The following is an 18,235-nucleotide window of genomic DNA, read 5'->3' on the forward strand; positions in this document are numbered from 1 at the left end:
ACAGCATGAATGGAAAAGGATGTGCGGAGACAAAGGGTTATACAGGGGAGACAAACAGTACATTAAATCAAAGGATATTCTTAAGGTGATGAACAACGGTTCAAAATAACGGCGGTCCAATAACACAGATGTCAGCAAGTCCTTAAACTGCAGCTCCTGGTGTGAACTCAAGAGCGCTGACAATGGTGGCGCGGTGTCCTTTTTCACGGGGTCCAGTAAGTAAACAATACCCCTTCTTCTTAACAGTGGTCCGTCTCCGGTACCTTCCACTGCACCTAGTCCATGTGCTGCAGATGCCTACAAGGGTAAGGGCCACGGTACTGTCTAAGCCCGACGTGTCTCCTGACAGTCTCAGTCAAGCGGTCCCAAAGTGGCTGACGGTAATAATATAATAATCTTTATTTTTTATATAGCGCTGACATATTCCGCAGCGCTTTACAGTTTACACACGTTATCATCACTGTCCCTGATGGGGCTCACAATCTAAATTCCCTATCAGTGTGTCTTTGGAATGTGGGAGAAAACCGGAGTATCCGGAGGAAACTCACGCAAATACGGGGAGAACATACAAACTCCTTGCAGATGTGGTCCTTGGTGGGATTCGAACGGTAATGCGGGTCATGGTCTTGTACGAGCCCAACATGGCTCGGCAAACATTTACTGGCATGGTCAGGGTGCAAGTGTCTGTCCTGTCCCCAGTCACTCTTATGGGGCACATGTGTAGCACTCACGGACACGGAGCGCTCTGAGTCTTGCTTACTGGTAGTCACCGGCACACACTGCATGTCCCTCTTGCTCTCTGTTCCCGGTTGCTGGCGCTGGGAAATGACAGTCGCTGGTCTGTGGGGCACTTGTACTCCCCAGACAAAGCACTTCTCTCTCTCTGACGCTGGCATGACCGGCTCTGCTCTGTTCTGCAGCGGCTCTGCTCTGTTCTGCACCCGGCTACTCTCTTGGCAGCAGTCCCGCTCTAGATCGTCGGACCCTGCCGAAATGATGGAACCCGGAGGGGGAATGGGCAGCCGAGCGCGCCACTCACCGCTCTGCGCACTCCTCTGCATTCGAGCCAAAGACCCTCCCTTCACGCACTTTTCCTTTTTATATGCCAGCTGCTGCGCCCTCTTTCTACCTATCTCTCCCCGCCTCTCCGGGTCTGCAGGAAGGTCCCTCCCACTCAGGCTTTCCTCAGGCTGCAGGGGAAGGTCTGCCTCCTCAAAGCTGTCCCCCGGGAACAGAGGATGCAGCCTTTCTAGTTCCGGACCCGGCATGCGGGTACCCACAGTCCGGTCAACCTCCAACACCCAGCACCCCCCGCGGATCAGCCGTTTTCGGTGTTGGTGGCGGCGGCCGCTGGCCGGAAGTACTCATTTGCGGAGTTAGCTGTCTTCTGGTAGTAGCCAAGGCTTCGTACTAGTCATCCGCCTCCTATTCAAATCAATAGGAAGCATATATGTAGTACTTTGTGGTGGCCACTATCAAAAGACAAGTGAGTACTTCCCACCAACAGCTGCCGATAATAGTTGATTGGTGGTGGTGCTGGATAATGGTCCCCTGCCGATCAGACATTGATGACCTATCCTAAGGATAGGTCATCAGTCAAAAAGTAGTGGATAACCTCTTTAATTTGTTGTTTCAGAAAATACACATGCACATTAGCTACAATAAACACTCTGTTCCTATTTTTTGTGTTAAAGCAGCTAATGAGCGTGTGCAACTGTCATTGTAAAGAAAAGGTGAGGAAGGGGAGCTGTGACAATACCTATCATAATTGGTGGTTTCTGTGCTTCTGATGATAAGGAGTCTCTAGAAAACTCTTCCTGAAAGGAGAGAAAGTATGAGTCTAAAAAGCCCCAGTGGCCAGAGTGAAAATTGCAAGATTACTAGATTTCTTTTTTAATAAAAAAAATGAGAACCTGCAGTGTAGAGTTTAGACATATAACCAAAAAGGTGGTGTCACAATAATGTTTGCATCACCTAAGACTGTTTTTAACATGACTTGGAAGGAGGGGGCCAGAGCTCATCTGGTGCATCAAAAAGACTTATCTTAAAAATATCCCAAGTCTGAAAACCACCCACATTTTTTATGACTAAACGATATATCTAGATATAAGTTATATCATAAAACATATAATTACGGTGCTTAGAAAAGCGGTAATTCTTTCCACTTGTGTGATTAGATAATTCTGCGAGTTCTATATTTTTCTTCCATAGTAGGCAGTGTGCTGGTCTCCATAATAATGCTTGCCAGTAGCTGCATGCAGCAGTATTATAGGTAATCTTATAATTGAACTTTACATCATTCCAACATTAATGTCATGCAATATAATAATCTCATGAAATTCAAATGTGATTATTGTTGAGCATGTCTGTAAATGTGGGTGAAAAATGACTATGGCTATTGTGTTCGATGGCCATTTTACAATCAAGGTCTGGTAAAATTTGATCTGACGTCTGTTGTGTCTTCAGTTAGCTTAAAGGGGTTGTCCTGGTATTTGATGACCTATAAATGAGATTGGTGATTAATAACAGATCAGTTAGGAGTGGACCCAACAACCCAACCAATCCGCTGATCAGCTGGTTTATTGCTCCTAATCAGCTTGACAGCAACAGTAGAAAGAAAGGATTTTCAGTTCTTCCACTGGTAAAATAGTTGATCTTTATTGCAGAAACATTAAAAAAGTGTTCCCATATGGCAGAAAAATTGACGCGTTTCAGGCTTGTAATACGCCCTTAGTCGTAGTTAATCACAGGAATCATGGGAAAATGCTTTTAAAATACATGAGACCAATCATATGGAATCACGTATATAATTAGTGATGAGCTACATACTGTATGTGAACCTAAATAATGACAGGTCAAGAAAAGAGGAGTGCGGTGGATCCACCTCCAGTAGGCATGTACGCCTGAAAATTATGTAGCGCACGTTGATTCTCTCTGCACCATCATAGTCTATGACCCCGTCGGAGTATACTCCCATATCCCGGTTTGGTGAGGGTTCGGACGCAAGCCTCGACGGTACCACTTAACATGAACGCAATGTGAAAGCATCATTTGTGACCAACCATGGACATACTGCACCTGTCAGAAGACAAGAATTGTTGGTGGATTTGGCTTTATGTGGCAGAATACATAAAGGTGGCTTTGCCATTGGTGCAACCTTGGCAGCCTCACAGGGGGAAGGGGGGCACTACCACCTCCAAAATAGGTGAAATTGAGCATTATGATGAGCTAGGTATTGCCATGTATTGCCCTGGCACAGGGGCCTCTTCTCTCTGTGTTTCACTCCATAACATACATATATATTTTTAATTATGCTTATCCGTAGCACTCGTGCCTGTGCACAACATGCGTATGAATGTGATAGTCAATAAGAATTTCTTCCCCCTTTGAAGACATTTTTATTGACTTGAACTCAGACATAAGAAGGTCTCAGACATAAAATCCTAGTTGTTTGAGAGCACGTAAAGACCATTTGGCCCATCTTGTCTAACCATAACAAGCACTGGCCTGAAGCTGTATTTTATAAGCAAACAGAAAGTGAATTTGTTTTCCAGCTGTTTGTTCAGCAATCTTCCTAATCTGAGCAGGCCAGTACTCGGCACTCAGTCATTATTTTGCAACAGGTTATGTCAGGTTCTATCTATTCGCAAACTTTAATTTTTAACCTTTTTCATGCTGGACATAACTCTGGTGATTATTTCTGAGACCTATAGGCCATGGTGTATAAAACACAGTGCTAATTAGGAGTTTGTCTAGAGTTAGGCCTCTAAAAATCATCTGTTTAGACTGAAGTCTATATCTCTGTGACTTCAGTCTAAACAGAGGATTTTTCATAGGTTCCCATTCAGATGGAGACTTCAGTCTTAGTGAGGATTGGCATAGACATAAATTGGCCATTTTTGTGCGCTAAACTTTCTCAATTTTCCATATTCCTAATGCAGTAATGCAATTCATTTTTCATATTTGCATGTTATGGCGCTACAGTGTGCTTCCTTTTTTGCTTGAAGCCATCTAATGGCCAGCCTTAGGCTAGGCCCTTACATTGTTAATGCTCTACACTGACAAAATGCTTAGCGTATAACATTAACAGAGTGTATACCAAGATTTTCACAAAAGACTTGCTAGGAAATAGTAATTTTACATTTAAGCATATCTTTAGGCACTTTATGAAGGTACCCATGAGTGATGTACTGCAGCAACGTAGCTTGATAACGTCTTGATAACAATGGTCTCTAGGGGTGAAGACTTTGTTGGGTTGTAGAAAGGCCAACTAAGGCCAGAAGGTAAAGATAGAAGTTCACACTGATGGAGGGTAACAACAGATGTCCATTCATAAAAAAGGTACCAACAAACATCACAATGAAAAACTGACTGTGCTAGTGAGCCGAGTCTGCACTGATGTAGGAGTTATGAATCCGATGGTGGTGTTTTCTTAGCAAAGCCTGTATGAAGTCATGACTCTACCAAAGTGAGAGTGAAGAGCATTTTTTAAGACAATGGTGGATCTCCTAGCTAATTGAGTTGTTAAATTCAGAAATGATTGAGTAACATAATAGAATATACTGGACCACCCATTTAAAGGAACACCATAGGCCCAAATTTACATTCCAAATTACATAGCCTTGTAAGGGATGAAGCAAGAATAAAACATTGTTCTTTTAATTCTCAGATGAGACAACTATCAACAAATTTACAGACACTCCTCAAAAGCAGGTGTGTTTTTACTGTTGTTCATAGTGTCTGACAGAAAAAACACTATGTGATTTTTTTCTTATTTCTCCCACAGTTTGTACTGTGCATGTGCTAAAAAGGCTGGCATAACCTTATCTAAAGGAGGAGGGACAGAGGACTCTCATGGATCCAATCACCTTACTTCTGTACATGTAGCGGGCTTCTTCATTTTAAGCATCTTCCTCTGAGGTTCTCTGAAGTAAAAGCCCAGATGGCAACCTTGTTGCTCAGTGCATCTATGGTATGGCTAAATGTACCATTCCACCCACTTATTTAGCATACCACCCACTGCTTCTATGTTATTTGACAGTGCAGGTTTGCCCATAGGCCACACTGTCTGAAGATAAACCTACAGGTTTACGCATACTGTGCCTCACTACTGGTATCACTTGCTATATAGTGTCAATGAGTGAGTGCATACATCACTCTCTCCTCTCTGCTGACATCGATGTAGCTATGTAGCAAGCAATGTCAGCAGAAAGGAGAAAGTCTGTGTTCCTTCCTGCACATGGATGATATCTGCACAAAGTCAATGCACTTTTTCTGGAGGTTTATCTTCAGACAGTGCTGTCAATTCACCATAGAAAGAGGTGGCAGCATGCTAAATAAGCAGGTTGAAACGATGCACCAAGGCGTTTAGCCAAGCTCATTTGCATATTACAATAAATTTATTTTTTAAGTAATGGAGGAACTTATTTGAAAACTAATAGAATAGTTTTGATTATTCCTCCCTCCCCTAAAATGCTTTGTGGTTAGTTTTAGGTGTAAATTTTGGCTGACAGACTCACTTTAGTAAATGCAATCACAATATTAGTAAATGCAATCCCTAAGGCGGGAAATTGTACAGCTTTTTCTAGAACGATACTGACCTTTATGCATAAGTTATGCTATAGTTATTATGTATACCTGTTTTCACATGTAAAGCGCCATGGAATAAATGGCTCTATATTAATAATAATAATAATAATAATAATAATAATATAGCCAAAGCACCATATTAATCTGAATATCAAAAATGCCTACATCTGAAGCCTCTTCTCTGTTCCAGCAATGCAAGCAATGAAAGACACTATCTTGCAAGCTCCACTTAGGAGAGGTAACTACCCTATACGTCAATGTTCGCTCCTTCAAGCAAGATTGCAACATGACCAGGGATAAGTGCCAAGCCAGCAACCCATCTGCAGACAGCCTGCTTTGGAGTGGTTGCGCCTCCATCAGCGTAGAGCAGTCGGGCTGACTGAGGGCACTGTCCTTGAGACAATGTGAGGGAAGTATTGGTTCTCCTTAAGGAGGATCCAGAAATCTAATAGGTTCCAGAAATGAATAGTTTTGGATATTCTGTAATTACATAATGATAATAGCACACACAACTTTTTTTTCCCAGGTCTATAAAATGTCTCATACACATGACTACTATTGCTCCATGTTGTACAGTGTTGTGACAAGGCGCCCATTTGGGTGCATATGGTCTTGCTGTACTTACAAATAAATAATAAAAAAAAATCATGGCATTAACCATCCTTTGTCGTATGGAGCTATTATGTCGTGGTATTCAGGTCCCACCATACAGCCTCCTGCAATGGGCAGGAAAATGGCTACAATAAGGGCTGGTGCAGACGGCAGTAGAGTCTCTCATCTGAGAGAATTGGGCGAATTATGCAAAGGGCACTCTGATCATACTCTGATTACAGTGTGAACATACTCTCCGCAAGGAGAAACCTCACTTCTTAGACCCTAGTCCAGAGCCTCTCACCTTGCCAAATCAGATCTCATACTTTGCACTGACGAGAGCCAACAGCTCGAAACACCGTGTCTGCAAATTGAGATTCTGATTTGGCTTGTATCCTAAGTCATACTACAAGACTCGTTAAAGGGTTGATTGTGACTTGTAGGATCGCTACTACCAATAGGTGGCGCTGTAGAGTAAAAGTCCTCTTTCTTTCTGAAGAGGCAATTTGCATAGTGTGAACATAGTGTGATCCTATTCTCTCGGATAAGGAGAAGATGGAGAAAACAATTCTCCATCATCTTCATTCTGTGAGACCACGGAAATCGAACTTCACTCAGACGACATCCGATGTAGTCCAATGTTTTCCATTGCCTCACTGATAGGCATGGCCGATTGCGATCCGAATCGGATCAAACTCTAGTATGCACACTGTCCGAGATAAAAATTGAACAAATGCACGGCCTCAAGGCGTAATATGCGCTTGACTACACCTGCCCTTAAAGAAAGAAATCCTAATACAGAGCAACATCCCTGTAGTTTACAAGCAATCTGTGGACAATCGGAAAATGTCACTTGCTCAAAGAAGAATATTCAGAATTGAGAGTCCTCACTGGTTGATACCTTTTAATGGCTAACTGAAAAGATGGCAACGATTTGGTAATGGTGCAGTTTGTTACCATCTTGTCAGATAGCCATTAAAAGGACTCTCAAATCTTAATATTCTACGATCTACTGGCTGGCACGGTACAAAGATACTCACTTGCTCAAGTAATTCCTAGGTTTAGGTCACGTCTGGTTTTCCAACTGTTGCCCAATGACAACTCCCATCGCGTCCTGCTCCTCAGAACTATCAGGGCGTGCTAAGGTTTTATTTCAGTCACGGCTGGAGCTACACATGGCCTAAAAAGTTTGTGGTTTACTAGCGTTATTAAAATCGGTGGTGATTTTAATTGACTTTTCTTGCTTTGGTCTAATTGTGGTTGGTGCTTTGTGAGCGCATAGAGCGCCATTCTGTACATACTGTGCAGCCGGCGGAGGAGAACTTATTACTAGCAGACATACAGTAGGGCAGGTTGTACACCTCCTGGAGAGGATATAAAAGTATAAGAGTACATCTGTCAGTCAGAGCTTTAAAGACTTCATAGCTGGAGCAGCACAGAAGAGCCGGGGAGGGGGAAGAGGAGCTCGCTTTGAACTGGTGCCATGAGGTGCACAATTAAATACCTATCTGCCTATGACATAAATCAGCCGCTATCCGACTTGTCACATCAAACAAACCATTATGAGTCCCTCACACGCCCACATCATTAATCTTCCTGTACACCCGCTCACCCTGACAGCCCAAAAGTAAAAAACCTCTGCTGTGAAAACAAACCCAGTGCTGGAGAACAGGCGCCTGGAGCTGGGCAATGTGGCATTTTGGCAGGGAACAGGTTAAAAATACCCTTTGGTGTGAAGTGTTGAATGGTTAATTGATGGCAGAGAAGCATTCTGCTCATAGCAGCCCTGAGAGGGTAATGGAAATCCTTAACAATGTAACCTGTTCTACCATTCTTAGCCGCTGATTTATGACTTGAAGTGTCTATTCTCTTATGAACGTAGACAGCCATTTAGCTGAATATATTATGTCTGACATGTTATGGCAGATTCACTAAGAAGCCTTAAGCTAGGTGCATTTTGATGTAATGGCGGCTACCTCATGCTATCCGTGTGAATGGGCCCAGAAGTTGCTATTCTTATGTGTTGTCATAGTACTTTAATTACATACATCAATACAAATCTTCACAGCTCGCAAAGTGTAGCAACATACAAAGATATTATCACTTTTGTAGACACTAGGCCTCATTTATGAAAGCTGTTACCCATAGCAACCAATAGCGGCACGGCTTCCATTTTTCCAGAGCAGTTTATAAAATGAAAGCCGAGCTCTGATTGGTTGCTGTGGTCAACCCGAATGGTTGTTCTTTTAGGCAGCTTTGATAAATGAGGCCTAGTCCACGTAGGTGCACAATGAGCCTCATTTATCAAAACTCTCTGAAAGAAAAAGTGTCTTTGTGGGCAATGGCAACCAGGCAGAATTCGGCATTAAATGGAAACTATTATCAGGAGTTACCCTTATAATATATAAACAGCGCTTTATTAATCTCTTAGAAACATTTCCAATCATCCCCTTACTAGAGACAAGGGTTGAAGAAACTCTGCAAGCTAATATCTGCACAATGGAGAGGAGAAATGAAAAAATAAAAAAACATGTTTCACTCAGCTTTGCAGCCACCATTCCATGATATGACCAGTTTAACGTCTTGAAACTGGTGAAAGGTCCTCTTTAATTTAAAACAAAGTTTTAAAGGGGGTCCGTTCCCCCCAAAGTGCAAATTACTGTAAACTAAGAACAAAGTCATAGTGGGGACTTAGCTTCTATGAAAATCATACATGTAGTATAGTTTTTGTTTTTTTTAATCTATCTTTATTTAATTTGTAAATTAGGATGCTCGGTGGACCCTTGGCGTGGCTGAGCACTCAGCGCACCCTTTGACTCAAACCTTTTTGTCCCACAAAAACGTTTACTTTACTCACTAGATCTTGGCATAAAAATAAGTTCCACAATTGGATGTGTGAAAAAAAATGTTCCTGTGCTGAGATAATCTTATAAATGTGTTCCTGCTGTGTACTGTGTAATGGCTGTGTCTGTCCATGCAGGGACATGGTCTGATCATTCCACAGATCCTGAGCAGGGGAGGATCTAAAGTCCCCGTCACACACAGCGATATCGCCAGCGAGATCGCTGATTTTGTGACGCCACAGCGATCTCGCCAGCGAGATCGCTGTGTGTGACATGGATCAGCGACCAGCCCCCCTGCCGGGTATCGCTGATCGCGCTTCATCATCCTGGGGCGTTTTTCGATCGTTGGTCTCCCACTGGCCAGCGCGCATTGCTGTGTGTGGCAGCGAGAGACCAGCGATCAGCGGCGCTGGTTTCCAATGTATACAGCGGGTATCTAAGAGCCGCACGGATCTTAGATACTCGCTGTTTACATTGGAAACCAGCTTGCTCGCTGGTCCTGATCGCTGGAGGGGCTGTCTATGTGACAGCTCACCAGCGATCAGCCTAACGATGTCCCAGCCATCCCATCCACGTCGGATCGTTGGTGGGATCGCTGGGACATTGATGCGTGTAACGGGGCCCTAAGAGAGTATACAGACTTTACAGCAGGGGATCACAGCTTCTGTCTTTTGTAAGGTAAAATATGTTTAAAAACAGGCAGGGAAATGTTTCACCTCACAGAAAGAATCAGCTGCGATCTGATACTATCCTGTCTGTATACTTTCTTTTGCTCTCTCCCCTGCCCAGGAGCTGTGGTATGATGAGACAATGTTCCTGCACGGTCAGACACAGCCATCACACAGTACACAGCAGGGGCACATTTATAAGATTATCTCAGCACAGGAACATTTTTTTCAACACATCCAGTTGAGGTACTTATTTTTATTCCTAGTTCTATTGATTAAAATGTACTTTGTAAGTGGGACAACCCCTTTAAGCATTGCTTGCTCTGGCCAATCAAATTACAGAGAGGCAGCAAGGCATGGTAATTGAGGGGTGAAACGTTGCACTGAGATCTCCTGCCACGCCAAGGGTGCACAAAGCACCTAATTTGAAAAGCAGAATAAAGATTGGTTCTTGAAAACTACACTACAGTTGCTTAAAGTCTATGTTGTATTTAAACTGAAAGATTATTATCATGAATGAGCTTTCCCAGGGATAGTCATTGAACGATAATATAGCAGTGTCGATCACCTGTTGATCAAGCAAAAATCTGAAATGATCTTTTGCACCGCACAAAAGATAATGATTGTTGCCAGCGCATCGTCCTGTGTAAACAGACCTCGTGCTGTCGAGAACAATAGCAGTCTATGCTCACTGGGTGATCTGTTGCACATCATTAGTGTGATTCGTTGAGCGCGGTCTGCATGACCTCCAAAATATTTATCAGTCGGTGATCATTTAATGCTGCAAATAGGTTAGTGTAAACGGATCTTTAGTTGAAATTGTGTTATGGCGTGACATACTCCCTTTTATGATTTAGGACATCTATAAGGACTAATGAGTTCTGTAGGGCTTGATGATGGTTCCACATTAGAGATTGAAGTCTGAGAAATGAGAGACTACCACCATAGGGGGTTTCCGGAGGTACAGGCGGCGTGGTTGTTGTTTCAGTAGTGTAAATATCGGCAATGTTCTAAGGTGCAGGATATATCACCAGTAATCTATATTGGACGTGATGTTTATTATATTGCACACAAATAGACAGTATAAACATTTAGGTTATGGAACGATGAGATGAAAGGAACCAATAAACCCTCTGCTGAAAGACAGGAATGGTAATGTATATACTGCTGAGTTAGAATTAATCAGAGACTCTCACTGCCAACTAGGCTCAACTTTTAGGCTCACTGACGGACAACAGAAAATATATAGTGAGTACGGAAAGTATTTAGACCCCTTTAAATTTTTTACTCTTTGTTTCATTGCACCCATTTGGTAAATTCAAAAAAGTTATTTTTTTTTCTCATTAATGTACACTCTGCACCCCATCTTGACTGAAAAAAAGACAGAAATGTGGAAATTTTTGCAAATTTATTAAAAAAGAAAAACTGAAATATCACATGGTCATAAGTATTTACCATCAATGCGTTCGCGATGTGCCGTCATTCAGTGATGGAGCCTCGGAAGCGGCCTGCAGCGTCTGAGGCTCCGTCACCGCTAGCGCAGATGAATCATCTGTGCTAGCACTGATGACTGAATGTAGTATAGGTTAGAGATGGCCAATGAATTCCAATACCTAAAAAGGTGTTACCTTGAATAACAGTTGGCAATAACTTCGATTGCTTTTGATCCTCAACAATCCAATACATGTTCTAGTTTGGCTCTGCCAAGCATGAAGGAGGGCTTAGTAAGCTGCTGCCAAACACTTCTAGCGATGGTCGAGCTCACTTATCAACAAAGGGATTGTGAATATTGAAATCTAATATGTCCGTTCCTTCTTTTTCGTAACATCTCCTTCCAGGGTAGGGTCGAGGCGACTCCATGCACATTAGATATTTGATCAGTCCTTCTGAAATTGGAGGAATTGTCCATTATTCGTGTATTGTGTACAGCGAGCTGTAGACTGACAATGCACGAGTTGTTACACGCTGGCTCAAGACTTTTTGGCCTCCAGCTACGTTCCTCAAGTCATATATAACCTCTGGTGCTACAACTTGGCAATAGTAATGTTACATACATGGTGATGTCAAATCTAATGAAGGGAATGCCCAATACATTCAATTCCTATGGATGGAACTGCGTTGCAGTAAATGTTACCTTGGGCTTGCTGGCTATTACCATTTGGAGCCTCAGCATTAGGACAGGACGTTAATATTGATACCACATCACTGTCACAGAACGGCTGGCCCCCGTTCACGCATGACTCTTAAGTCACCTATGGTTATGAAAGAAGGCAAGACATCTTGAACATCATTCATGATAAATTACCTTCCAACCCATATAAAAATGTATGGTGCAGTATGGCTGTACGCCCCTCTAACGCTCGGAGCCTTCAGACAGTCTGATATATTAGTTTCATTAGTGTGAAATGGTTGTTTGGCACCGCAGACATACTGGTTATTTATATGTTAATTATTCCTTAACAATTTACCATAAATCCAAAAAGCTACAAATATTATTGTACATCACTATGGGCTATGTTGGAATAGTAGTATTGGGTACGTTTGCTTCTTTAATATAAATGTTTTTATTTTGTTTTTATTTGTATCACTCTTTTTATGTATCTTCTCACGGGCTTATTTGTGGCTCATCTTTAGCCGTGCTATTTGTGTGCGTACTTGTGTTTTTTGCATGTGTGTGTCTTTTTAAGTGTGTGTAAGTACTAGCGTGTGTGTGTTGTGTGTGTGTTGTGTGTGTGCTCTGTCCTTTTATTGTCTTGGTGATGAACACACACGCACAGCAATGCAGAATATCCATCATCCGCACATTTAATGGGCAGCCTTTCTAAAGCCATAACTCACAACTTTAAAATAGAAAATGGTGAAATATGGGGCCGTATATATTCCAGGCTGACATATTTATGGGCCCGTCCCTTCTTATAAATACACTGATTGCTATTTCCAAAGCACCCTGTCAGGTAGAGGCTGAGCGAAAACAGCTGGTGTGGTTGAGAAATGATAGCTGCTTTGGACATGTTTTCTGAACCAGTTTCTAGCGGCAGTAAATTTACATTGTTTGAACTAACTGTTATTAAAACCAAATCCCATACCCTTAGCAACAGCAGCGGAAGGAGGCGAGTGGAGGGAGGACACACAAAACCTGAGAGGGTAGGCCAGGACGGTGTGTGCATGCACAGCCATAATGCACCATATTGACTCAGGCATTGCTTTTATTTTAATTATTTATAAGCACTGATGATAGGAGCAAAAAAGTTTCTCTAACATTACCTATTAAAAAATTTCTTGCTGTTTTTTTTTTCCTATGGTGCAAAACTGTAGAAAAATCTTGTTACATTTCCACAAAATGTAAATAAATCCTAATACTGCTATTTATAAAAAAAAATAGGCAAATATAGAATTATCACGATATACCACTTGCTACAATTCTTAAATTAACAAAGGTGTCCCAATTGGCAAATATCATGGTTGACGCTGGACTTGCCACTTCCCACTTTGTTTTATCACAGGAGGGAGCTCCCCCTTTCCGTCCTTCCTGTATCAGGGGCATGTATACATTAAGCTGACTGACTGCCTCATATCTACAGTTAAGCCAGCACCCTCCTAGGCTATGGTGGATGCCTATACAGAAAAGGGGACTGGTTTAGCTATTGAAATGAGCTCCCTTCACATGTTCACAATGTACACAAGCCCGCCTGAACAAGACATATCAGCCTTATTATTTTGTGCTGATTTTTATCGTCTTTGCCAAGAAGGCATTGTTTTCAGGGTGATTACTGTATGCAGAACAGCCTAAATACATCCCCCCACAAAGACTCCTGTAAGGCCTCTTTCACACATCAGGTTTTCGCCGTCAGGCGCGATCCGGCACTTTTGACAAAAACCGGATCCGGCTAAATGCAATGCCGGATCCGGTTTCCCCCCCATTGAATTGCATTAGCGCCGGATCGGGCCGGATGGCCATGTGTTTCATTCGGTTTTCGCTGGATCCGGCAATCTGTCGAAATCCGGCGTCTGGAAAAAACGACTACTGTAACGTTTTTTGTCTCCGGCGAAAAAGCTGGACGCGCCGGATCCGGCGTATCCGGCTTTTTCACACAATGAAAGCCTATGAGCGGCGCAATGCGCCGGATACGGCTATAGCCGGATCCGGTGGCCGGATCCGTTTTTTTGGGTCTGAGCATGCTCAGTAGCTCTGCCCACAAGCCACATATATAAAAGCATGACAGTGGGATCCTCAGCCACACCCAACATGCCACCCAAGACAGCAACCAGGCACAGGAGAAGGCAGTAGACCACTGCAGCACCATCAGCACCACCACCACCCCAAATGGAGCAGCATGCTGAACAACGGGAGGGGAGTCCAGCAGCAGATAAGAGAAGGTAATTATCAAATCCCCCATTCCTCAAAACTAGGGCTATGGAATATCAAGATATTCATTGGCCCTTTGTTTCTCTTTATTCAACAGCCGCCCAAGAGATTCAGCAGCACCAGTGGCAGCACTGGCAGCAGCAACAGCACCACCCACAGCCATGGAGTCTGGCCAGCAAGAGGACAGCACATCTTCTTCTGGAAGCCCTCCCTCGCATCGTCAGCGTTTGACGGTAAGTTTTTATTTCCAAAATCCATCATCTCTGGAATATATGTATATTCATTGCCTTTTATTTCAAAACAGGATTCACAAGCTGAAGAGGAGCTCCCAGAAGAAGAAGGAAGGGGTGGACAGACACCTGTAGTGGGCTCACAATTGGTAAGTTTTTTGCATCAAACGCAGAAACACAACATCACACTACACACAACACATAGAAAACAATGTTCTGCAGACCACACACAGCAAACAAATGCCTACATCCAAACACAAATTTTTTTCTTCTCTAGTCTTCCCAATCTGGTGCTCGGCCAAGAGGTCCTCGCAGTGCCTCCCAGGGTCGTCGGCGACAGCAACGCGGCGGTCACCAGCGTGTAAGTATAATATTTAAGTTAAATTTTGGTACACTTTTTATTTCATGTCTTAAGTGTGGTGACTAATTTTGCTATTTTTCTCTTTTACTTTAACAGCCTTCACAGCGTGCTCCCGACTCAGATGGTGAGGATGGAGGAATAGATGTGGACCACCTCATCGATCTCGTCAGAGAAAGGGAGCCGCTATGGAATATGGCTGACCGCCGCCATGCTGACCTGATCATTACCCGACGACTCTGGGAGGAAATCTGTTTGCTCCTTGTGGCCCGCTGGGAGGACCTCGATGCTCGGGCCCAGATTAAAGAGCGTAAGTATATACAGTACCGGTTGCTTGATGTAAACCAGTGTTTCCCGAACTCCAGTCCTCGTGGTCCCCACGGATCATGTGTTCAGGATTTCTATTTACTATGGAAATCCTGAAAACATGACCCCTGGGGACCATGAGGACTGGAGTTTGGGAAACACTGATGTTGTATACTAACCACTTTATCCTTTCTCGTTTCAGGGGACAGAATTGTGAAGCGGTGGCGGTCTGTGAGGGATCGTTTCAAGAAGGAGTTCAATAAAGAGATGCGGGCCCCGAGTGGATCTGGAGGACGCAGGAGCAAGTACAAGTACGCACGAGCCCTGTCGTTCCCTCGGGATACAATGGTCACCAGAAGGTAAATATTACACACCACATGTGAAAAAAAAATGTTTAGATGTAACAATTTTTTTTCAGCCAGGGCCATGCCATGTCACTATTTTAATTGTTTTTTTTTCTCTTTATTCCACAGCACGGTGAGCAGCACTCGGGAGCCTGCACGATTGGACCCTTCTGAGGCGATCCCTGAGGAGACCGGCACCGAGGGACACTTCGACCTCCCCGGTACATCTGCACCTTCCCACACATTCGACCCATCTGTCCCATCCACCAGCACAGGAGCATCATGGCCGCCTACATTACATGAAGCTGCTGGTGAGAAGATCGCTTTCCCTTTACCCCACCCTTCTGCCCCTGCCACCTCTAGTACACCTGCGGGTACTGGGCGGCAGCGGCAGAGGGGTCAGGAAAAGACTTATGCGCCAGAGTTCTTGCATCCGAATGCATCTTTCCAGAACTGTCTAAAAGTCTTGTCAGAGGAAATCTCCGCAGGCTTTCAGCAGATCAACTCCAGCATTCTGGAGGTGAAGACACTTCTGCAAACCATGCATTCAGAAGCAAGATCTTCGCCAAACCACACCTTTTTCAGGTCTGTTGTGGAGCGCATGGCAACGCTCTCTCCTACCCAGCAGATACATGTAATGCATTCGTGCCACGGTGCTCTACAGCACGTTACCTCCCAACCGCCTCCTCCCACCCCAGTAGTTCCTCCACCTGCACCCCCTCCAGCCACTTTCCATCCTCCCCCTCCTATTACATACCAGCCACCTCCCCAGTACCAGCAACCTCCCCAGTACCAAACTCCTTCTCCATACAACTTTCCATCAACATCATCTGCTCCTACAGTCCCTGCCCAACCCTCCACTCCACCGCGCACCACCTCTTCTGCCTCCCACATGTCCACCCATTCTGTAGCTTTTTCTACACCTTCACCTCTAACTGTTCCTTCCCCACCACGATCCCAGTCCTCTCTCCACACTCCCAGTGTCGAAGTGTCCCGCAGCCCCTCCAGCAGTATTTCCACCCCACACTACACAGATTTATAATGTGTTTAATAAAAATGGTCATTTGGTTTAAAACATTTATTAAAAAAGTTTTTTTCACTTTAAAAACATTTTACAAAAAAAAAAAAATATTTTAAATAAAAGTTAAATTATCGTTTTACAATGGTTGTCTGTCATTTCTTTCTGCGGCGAACTATGTTTAAAAAAAAAGGTTAAATACAGGGTATTTCAAAGGTAAAAAGGTATTCAAAACCAGGTATATAACTGTGGGTAAATTTTAGCTTTTTGCCACATTTGTGTTCCTGGTTGTGTTTGAAGCAAAGTATTTCACTTAAAAAGTTGTGTTTATTGTTGGTGATTTCCTAACAATGTACACAACTTTTGTTAAAAGGTGAAATACTTTGCATAAAACACAACCAGGTACACACCTGTGGCCTAAAGGTAAAAATAGTAAGACCATGACAAGATAGCCAACTTTGGTTGGCAAAGGTATATAATGTTGGTACAGAAGGTACACAAGTTTGGTTAAGGGCACAAATCTTTCACACTCTGTCATCCTGCCAGTGTACTCTGCCTTGAGGTGACATAAAGTATAGTGCAAAATTGTCCCTCATTACTGAAACCGTCACAGAACTTCTAGTGGTAATGTCATGGTAATCTTGCAAGGTGGTTTCTTCAGAGGTGTCCTCAATGGAAATGGGTTCCTTGCAGATAATAATAATAATAATAATAATAATAATAATAATAATAACGATAATAATAATAAATTTTATTTTTATAGCGCCGACATATTCCGCAGCACTTTACATTTCAGAGGGGATTTGTACAGACAATAGACATTACAGCATAACAATAATCACATACAGTAGATTATAACAAATACCAAGAGGAGTGAGGGCCCTGCTCGCAAGCTTACAGTCTATGAGGAAAGAGGGAGACACGAAAGGTGGGTGGTAACAGTTGCTCTGATTGTATGGACCAGCCATAATGTTAAGTGTGTAACAGTACAGACACAGAGGGCTAATGGAGGCATAAAGCATGTGGGAACATGATGCGGGGAACCTGGTTATGGTAAAACTTTTGGCTCTGCCACACAGGGATAGATTAGGTTAATGTGTTGGGGTGGTAGGCCAGTCTGAATAAATGCGTTTTCAGGACACGCTTAAAATTGTGGGTATTGGGGACTAATCGTATTGACCTGGGAAGTGCATTCCAAAGAATTGGCGCGGCACGTGTAAAGTCTTGGAGACGGGAGTGGGAGGTTCTGACTATTGAGGATGCTAATCTCAGGTCATCAGCAGAACGGAGGGCGCGGGTAGGGTGGTATACTGAAACAAGGGAGGAGATGTAGGGTGGTGCTGAGCCATGGAGGGCTTTGTGAGTGAGGGTAATAAGTTTATACTGAATTCTGGAGTGGATGGGTAGCCAGTGTAATGACTGGCACAAGGTAGAGGCATCGGTGTAACGATTGGTGAGGAATATGATCCTGGCTGCAGCATTCAAGACAGATTGGAGGGGGGAGAGTTTGGTAAGAGGGAGACCGATTAGAAGAGAGTTACAATAGTCGAGACGAGAATGAATAAGAGAAACAGTAAGAGTTTTTGCAGAGTCAAAGGTAAGAAAAGGTCGAATTCTAGAAATGTTTTTGAGGTGCAGATGACAAGAGCGAGCCAGTGATCGAATGTGGGGGGGCAAAGGAAAGCTCGGAATCAAGTATGACCCCAAGACAGCGGGCCTGTTGCTGGGGAGTAATAGTGGAACCACACACAGAAATGGCAATGTCGGGTATAGGTACATTAGTAGAGGGAGGAAACACCAGGAGTTCAGTCTTTGACAGGTTCAGTTTCAGATATAGTGAGGACATGATATTAGACACAGCGTTTAGACAATCACCGGTGTTTTCTAGAAAGGCTGGCGTGATGTCAGGAGAAGCGTATAAT

Source organism: Dendrobates tinctorius, unplaced genomic scaffold (assembly GCF_039654945.1).
Source record: "Dendrobates tinctorius isolate UK_male_01 unplaced genomic scaffold, ASM3965494v1 ptg000022l, whole genome shotgun sequence".
In the NCBI taxonomy this organism is placed as follows: domain Eukaryota; kingdom Metazoa; phylum Chordata; class Amphibia; order Anura; family Dendrobatidae; genus Dendrobates; species Dendrobates tinctorius.